We start from the raw sequence: 8,321 nt of genomic DNA on the forward strand, positions 1-8,321 counted from the left end.
CGGATCTTGGCTTCGTTTGGCTTTGGGTGTTCCCACCACAGGTCACATTAGGGGTTTGCCGGGGTCCTGCGCAGCCCCGCGGGGGTGGCAGCAAGGGGGGACTTGACCCGCTACGAAATCCCAGTTTTCTCCCAGGAAGGAGGCTGCTGGCGAGGCGCAGGGCCCGGCCACCCGCCCGTGGTCGGAGATGCTGCCCCTGGCCCAGGCGCTGCCCTGCCCCGCCGAGCCCGGGCCCTGGCACCGCTGCCTCCCCCCGATCCCTGCCGCGTGGTCGTAGTAGCAAACCGATCTGCAACGTGACATTATCCCCGGCAATCCACGGCTCGGGCTTTCTCCAAGCAGGGAACAGAAGGAGAACTGTCATGTTAACATTTTAGCTGACTCCAACCTCCTCCTTTTTTTTCTTTTTTTCCAAGGCTGTGTGTAAAATCCGCCTCTTCTTCCCTACGCTGCCAGATGAAACTGCTGTACGACACTTCTCGTAGTACGTGAAAACCCCTGCTTTTCGCAGGGAGGGGTTGAGTCACCAAATGTCAGCGTGAAACCCAAGACAACGGGTGAGTCAGGATGATTGCTGTGGGCTTCAGAAGAGGTGTTTCAATCCTACGATGCCGTGCCAAATCAAAATTGTTATTTTGGAAGATTTATATCTCTGCAAAGTGGGCCTATGCTGGCCGGATGCCAGCAGCCATATTTCAAGCCTTTCTTTCCTTTTTTTGATGGTAAGTACGATCAGAGCTCCAGACGTGACTTTTTCTGTGACAAAGGGATAAAGCTTTATTAGTGAGTACAGGAGGAGAAATTTCCATACAGGCAAACTTCTGCAGTTACAGAGAGCAGCAAGCAGAATTTTCTGCTACACTATTTCCGACCACTTTTATCCAAAAGGTGTAATTCCCGTGTCTTCTGCTCTTACAGGCAGCAAGGACGGAGCTTCCTGAGGCCCGCCCGTGGTGCTCACACAGACCCAGCCAGGTGCTTCTCCGGGGGTGGCACCACCTCCCGTTGTCTATATTAACCTTTCCAATAAGTGATTCTCCAGAGAATCAGGTCTTTTCTCTACCATGAAGCCCTTTTGTTGTGATTTTTTTTTTTTTATTTTCTTGCAATAACTTCCCAGCCATCAATGGCCACCTGATGAATGCCTGAATGCTGTAGTGTCTCTAATCACTTAGAGTCACTTGGGAGGAAGAGAGATAGCTGCCAGCACCTCTCCAGAGGCTAGTAATGCCTCATTGAAAGCTAAGATGGGAGGAGATGACAGACAAGCTCAAAACCACTCTGTTTCCAAGCAGTGAAGGTATTCTTAGGCTCACTCACATTGCCAATTAAAGAAAGGAAAATAAAAGAGCTGTCCTCTGGACTAGCAATCAACCAGCACAATTCTGGTAAAAATAATTCGAAGCAGCTTGCAGGAGAGGATGAGGCTCCACACACAGCCGGAGGAAGGCGGGAGCCTGTGGTTCCCAGCCAGAGCCCCAGCAAATGCCGCAACCCCGCGCTGAGGCTCCGTCCCCGAGAGCTGCTGCCGGCCCCGGCCCCCCCGGGCATCATGGCTGTCGCAGGGCTTGGGGGGACGTGGCCCCGGCCCTGCACCCCGCCGCCTTCTCCAGGGTGGGATTTCAGACACGTCCGTCCTCTCCATCGCTTCCCCGGCGCTAGAGGAAACACGGCTTCCCCCCAGCGCAGGTGGCAGACTCCGATGGGCTAGGGGGCTTCGCTTTCCAGCTTCTGCTGTGTGCCTGCCGCGCTTCTTCGGAGTTCTGGGAAAAGATATTCCTTAGGTTTTACTCTGGGAGCTTTAAAGCAATTCAGCACTCCAGTACCCACACTGCAGCTTCTGGAGTCTGGACCCCCCAGTTATGATTAATGAGAAATCTTAATGACGAGCCATACCAGCCTGCTTGGGTTTTAAGATTTATTGAAAAAGAATATAAACAATTCTGCAACCAGCAAAACGAAATAATGGCCCTTTGCAGCTGTATCTCCCTGTACAAGCTGTGCAGGGGTTTCTTCCCCGCTGAGGTTCACTCATTTATTGCGGACACTTGCTAAGTCAGGCTTTCCAAAACCTCGGTGTCCTGACGAGAGAGGGACCGACAGCCAGGAACCAAACCTTCTCGGGTCACGTCAGGGTACCGGAAGAGAATTTGTAGTGCTGATTTTGTCTTTGTGGTTTTTTTTCAGATGACCAACAGTGAGGGAAATAATAAATAATTAATATTTAATGAAATATTGGCTTGCTAATGATTTGGCTTTTGCAATCTGCAATGTCCCCGTGATTAAGTGCTAATAATAGCTCATGGAGTTGAAGGTTTTCTTGAGTCACGCCCCTTTCTTTTTGTTCACACAGGTGATTGCACGGGAACAATTTAGCCAACACGGATTTATTGTCTAGCAAGGCCACAGCCTGCCCCGGGGCCGCGCGTAGCCTCCTGTGACGGATCAGATACTCCAGCTGGTTTACTCCCAGTTTGACCCCCGGGTGCCCTCCCCTCAGTTCCTTCCAACGGAAGGCAGCAGAACCAGCTGAGCACTGCGAAACAAGCCCGGAGAAGTACTTTGCATCCCAACTGCTTGCCGATGCAGTCATGTTTGTCCCTTTGCTAGTTGTGTTTGCAAACATTTCCCAGGGCTTGTTTTTTTTTTTTTTTTAAAGTTGTTTTTCACGCAAGTGTTTTGGGAGTAGTTTTCTTTGTACCAGGAGCTGTATTTGTATATGAATGCTCAAATTTGTACACAAATAAGGCTGTCTCTAATCCATCTGTTATGAAACATGCCATAAAACCCGCAAATAGAGAATACTGTACAATTTATACCATGGCCACAATCCTCTCTGGTTACAGCTGTGCTGGGGGTGAGTTTTCTGCCCATCCCCAGCTGCTGATCATCATCTCAATCTGCCGGCAGAGCTGCCTGTGATCACTCTCTAATCTCTTTTATCCAGAATGAACCTATTAAGCAGAGAACTACCCTTGAAACGGTTTGAAGTAACCAAACTTCCTCTGTCTGCTCCCCGGTCTGCGTCCAGCGCCTGGGCAGCGCTGGGGGTGGAGCTGGACAGGCGACTGCCAAGAAGATAAGCAGGTAGGATTGCACTGAGGCTGGTTATCTTCTCAGCAGGTGTGATTGCAGCTATAAAAGTTTATCTCTAGGCTGGGTGATGCTTGCACATCCAAAACAGCCGAAAAGAAAGGCCAGAGAACCGATGGTGAGCTCTTCGGCAGCCTCCACTGGAAGTGCCCGCAGCCAGCCACGGCGGAGCTGCAGGAACCACTTAGGAGAAGTGAGCAGTTAATGCGGTGTGTGATGCTGAAAGATATAACTGGTCCAGTTCAATAATCCAGAAATCTTGTTCTGGAGGATATTTGTGTGTTGTAGGAGATAGCTGGGCAGGATCTGAATAGGAGCTGTAGTTAATTAGCCAAGATAAAGCCAGCCGCTGCAGCGTTTCTGCGCTGCTCTGGGCGCTGCCGTGCCTTTGGCGGTGGTGAGGAGGGGTTCTGTAGCTCTCTGGAGAAGTTTGCATTTTTTTCATGCTTTATTAGGGCTTTATTAACACTTGGCTTGTCACTCTGGGGTAGGAAAGCATCCTCTGCTGATGGCATGTGCGTGCAGGGGGTTGGTTAGGTTGGTCTGGCTACGCTGTGACCGAGGCTGCCTGTTGCCTTACGCTGGGTTTAATAGTTGTGGTGGCATCGGTGCTGCTGCCGCAGCCATCTGTGGAGAAGGGATTGCCAGGAGGCAGCGTGGGGTTAAACCACCGTGGTTCCTGTGTGCAGCGCCTCTGTGTTGACGCGCTGTGCGAGCTGCTCGGGCGCCGCCACGGATCACTGGCATCGGGCTCCTGAGCGGAGCAGCGGCTGGTGAGCCTGCTCCCTGTGCCAGTACAGGGGGGTCCCCAGCACTCCACCCGTCTCGCATACCGCTCCACTGGTTAGTAAGTAAGCATCCTCCATATCATACTGATGGTTCTCCTGGAGTTCAGATTTATTTTTTTCCCGTAAGCGAGTGCTGTGTAACTGATGGCTCCATGAGGCAGGTGGCAGTCAGCAGCCTGGCGGTGCCGCCCCCCTCGGAGTCCTGCTCCCCAAACACAACCCAGACACGCTCTAACGGGGTCTCTGCCTTTCTTCAGACTGTATTTCAGAAGCTGCTTCTGCTCTTTCCTTGACCTCGGTGCTCAGCCTAGCATCACTTTCAGGAACATGAGGTTGTATTTGGGTTATTCAGTTCCTGAGCAGTTTCCTTCTTGACCTTTTCTCAACCCTTTTCTCTTGAGTAAGCATTACAAAGGGAGAAATTGCCGTTCCTCTTTTTCCAATTTCTCAATCTATAAACACAGTAAATGACAACAAGCTCTCAGTTATTCTCTTTATAAGCCCTTGAGTACTGAAGTGAGCCCACGGATAACAGATTGAAAAGGCTACAATTAGGAGAGAAGAGAAAGAGAAACAGAGGGAATGTGAAGAAGTTGCTCCTGTGACAGCGAAAGCACCAAATAAATGCATTAGGCAGGTCGGCACTGTGAGCACTAATGCAGCACAGGCTGGAGGGTTTTGAATGCTTTTTAAATATAAGCTTAATAAACATCAGAGATTGTAGCTACAAAGCTGCAAGTCGGGTTTCTCCACTGTCAATGTTAGTTTTTTGACATTGGAGCTTGATCCAGATCCTTCATTCAAAGCAAGACAAACTCCTAATCCTTGCGTACAGCTTGGGAAGAGAGTACTTTGTGGTGTTTATGTTAGTGACTGATGACTTGCTTTGGTCTGCGTACTTCCACGTACTGTTCTCTGCGCCTTGTCGGTGGCCGGAGATGGCTGCAGCAATGGGCGTGTGCACAGCAGCTAATTGTCCTTCCAGTTATCAATGGTTAACTTCCATACAGCCAAATGAAAACCTTCGCAGTAGAACAGTGTTTTACAGCTCCTCGCAGTGGAAAAAGCTCCAGGTAGCTGAAGCTACAGAGGAAGTTTAGGCAGAAATGTCAGTTTTCTTAGGGCCGCGTCCCGAAGAGCATCTGCTACCACCTGCAGTGTTCATGGGGCTGCTGGAGTTCAGCTTTCAGTAGCCCGGTGCCCTGAGCATTGTGCTCACCCTGCCTTGTGCTGTCTGCTCTGCCGCCGGCAGGTTGTGAGGTCGCCCTGGAGCCGATGCTGATCTGCATCTTGATTAGTGACCTGGATGATGGGACAGAACGTGCCCTCCGAGAGCCTGTGGGTAACTGGGGGAGTAGCTGGTGGACGAGGTGGCTGGGCTGCTCTTCGAGGGGGACGCAGACAGGCTGGAGAAACGGGCAGACGGGGACTTTGTGAATCTGGCGAAGTGAAATGTTGAGTTCCGCATCTGGGGAGGAACTGCCCAGTGCACCGGCACGTGCTGGGGGCCGAGCAGCTGGAAAGCAGCGTTGCAGAAAGACCTGGGCGTCCTGTGGACACCAGGTTGACTGAGCCAGCAGCGTGCTCTTGCTGCACAGAAGTCGCAGCACCCTGCGCCGCGGGAGGGATGGTGCTGCCCGCTGGTCGGGGAGGTGCTTGCTCGGTCTGAACACGACAGACCTGTTTTTATTGTGAGGGTGGTCGAACACTTGAATGAGTTGCCCGGGGAGGGGTTAGGCTAGATGATCTCCAGAGCTCTGTGCCAACCTTGGCTGCTAATGCTGTTGGTGACCCACAAAGCAGGGGAGCACGTGGCTTGAATTCCTCCACGTTGAGCTCAGGGGTGCAGGGGCGCCTGTAGCTCGCGGGCAGAGACAGTCCGTGGGCTCCTCGCCGAGAGAGAGCTGAGGGCAACAAAGCAGAACTGAGAAGGGGTCAGGAAAAAGTGAAACCTCCTGGCTAACCAGCTTGGTGTGACACCCAGCTGAAAGCACAGAGAGAGCCGAGTCCAGTGGAAATCCTTTTATGTGAGGACTGTGTGTTTGTATTTATTTTGTAAAGCACCAGTTAATATACGAATAATGGCCGTGTGATTATTCTAAAAGCCAGACAGTTCTGCTAGGAAGACTAGGATTTGTAACAGCCTTGAGATATTTTTCTCATTTTGCTCACAATATAAAGGATACTTGAATTAATATTGATGCTGAAGTAAAATCTGAGGTGGCCTTGGTAGTAAACCAGTGAACAATACAAGGGAGAAACACAAAGAGAAGGGGAGTTTGGGAGCTTGTTTGGTCACATCTCCCAAAAAACCCCAGATCTAGCATTATGCATTTGTTTTATTTTGCCTTTGTCCAGGGACATTAATTATCCTCAAACAGCACAACTGGGTGACGGAGCAGTGAGTTACCGTGTGGCACGCAGGGCGTTGAGGCACACTGAAGCCTGTTAAGGTGAAAGCCATTTCTGAAGAACTCGGAGGACTGGTTAGGCTGTGCAAATGCCTTACCAGGTACCAGGGCATAGTTACCCATTTACCGTATGGGACTAATGGAGCACAGGCTGTGTAACGCTGGAGCGTGTTCAGATAATCCATTTACCGGAACGGGGAATGTACACGGTGCTGGCTGGGGACGGTTTATGCTGCGGAATAATGACATGGCCTTTGTTTTCACATGTTTGATGTCTTCCTCTCTCTGTTTTCCTCTTGAATTAGCAATATCACACCAGGAAGCAAAGCTTTCTTGTGCAGTAAGTGTTGCTGTTTTATTGGAGCAGCCTTGAGAATTACTGGGAGGTGACACCAACTGGCAAACACTCCACACGTACGAACTGTGCTGATGAGCACTACCCCTCCCTCTCCTTTGTCTGTGTGAAAATAAGGGATGCACGCAGATTAGTTACAACTGAGCTCTGCACACAGCAAACGCAGCTCTGAGTAGCTTTGCATATGTTGTTGAAGCAATAACGGTTAACAAGAAATTTTACAGCAATTAATAGAAACTGAATGAGGATTATTCTTCCAACTGGTCGGTAGCTATCGCAAAACACTGCACTAAAGGTCGTTATCGCTATTAAGGACCTGGATTTTGCAGATAAGCATTTGTTTACTGTATCATCTTTACTCAGGCTTTAATGAGCAGTGCACCTGCTAATTGTCGCAGCAGAGATGCCTGTTTACCCTACGTTCTTTAGGGGGTTATGGCACACTCCTCCCTGTGATATCTGACCACCTTCTGGGTGTGCAGTGAGTGAGCAACTGGCCCAGGGCCGCCCTTTCCTCCAGCCCAGAGCAGAAATTAACTCATGAATTTAAGTCTTACTGCTTCTGTTCTGAGATCATACTAATGAAAACAAGGCCGGGGAAAAAAATGTGATGGAGAAGGTTTGTCCTACAGGAAACGATCCTATTTGTCCTATACGCTTTTTTGGTTTAGTGATGACGACCCTATGTGTTCTCAGACTGGGAAAGATGACCTGGAGGACTGGGAGGAACAGGCAATTCCCTGTTCTACCATCCCTGCTTTGTTTACCCTTGAAGACCCCTTTATGACGGGGGATCGGATTAGGAGCGCGTGTCCTGGGGGTTATGGACTCTGTGCACAGCTCTCGCTGGGCTTCGGGTTACTTTGCTCATTCACAAAGAACCACCCCAAAACCTGATTTGTCTTGCTTCTGCATTGAGGTATCACCCCAGTGCCTTGGTCCTTTCTTTCTTCCTTCCATTTGGGACCCAATTCAGTCATCCCCATGAAAGAAAAAAATCAGTCTAGATGAATCCACCCATACAGATAGTAAAAGATCTGGTTGTTGCTTTTTAACTTGAGACATTAAAAGAGTTTGTTGTGCATCCACCTCTACTAAGCCTTTATGTAGGGGAAGCGAGAGCGAAGCAAATGAAGACGTTTGTACCTGTACTACACACTAATAGACACTTGACTGGGGGCAAGGCTTAGGACAGAGCAATTTCTGTTCTACAGAAAAATGACTATGGGTTTCATGGGTATGCTAAGCAGGCCTAGCCAAGAGCCACGCTCGCCATTAATTCCAGCTCATAAACTCCAGCATTGCAGAAGACTGTGCTAGAGACAAATAGCAATGAAACAAAATGACTGTTGGAGTTTTCAAGAAAAAGTAGCAATGTCAAGAAAAGCAGAAAACAGTTGTGACTGCCAGGAAATGATAAAGCATCAACATCAAGATGCATCACGGCACAGAAGTCAGTTACTCAATAACTTCTTCGGCACAGGCAGCAAGTGGCTAAATAGCTGAAGAAGTGCCACTCAGCCGCTGTTTGAATAACCGTTAGCAGCTCGGTGAACATCTATTTGTTCGTTTATTTAAATTTAAAATGCGGAGCACACCCGGGGGCACCACTGGGAGGGCAGGGAGCTGGTGCCGTGCCCCCTGAGCGCAGCGGGGCTGGCGGCTGCCCGCCCC

General features: G+C 49.9%; 1 long non-coding RNA gene across 1 annotated transcript in view; it reads left to right on the forward strand.

The window, feature by feature from the left end:
- Nucleotides 1-2,954: 2,954 nt before the first annotated feature.
- LOC113485412 overlaps nucleotides 2,955-8,321 on the forward strand; it is a 17,653-nt gene continuing 12,286 nt past the window's right edge. The window contains exon 1 of the long non-coding RNA XR_003399415.1: nucleotides 2,955-3,087. This is a non-coding gene — a long non-coding RNA (uncharacterized LOC113485412). The remainder of the gene's footprint in view (nucleotides 3,088-8,321) is intronic.

This window comes from Athene cunicularia (assembly GCF_003259725.1).
Source record: "Athene cunicularia isolate RWA chromosome 13 unlocalized genomic scaffold, athCun1 chr13_part1, whole genome shotgun sequence".
In the NCBI taxonomy this organism is placed as follows: domain Eukaryota; kingdom Metazoa; phylum Chordata; class Aves; order Strigiformes; family Strigidae; genus Athene; species Athene cunicularia.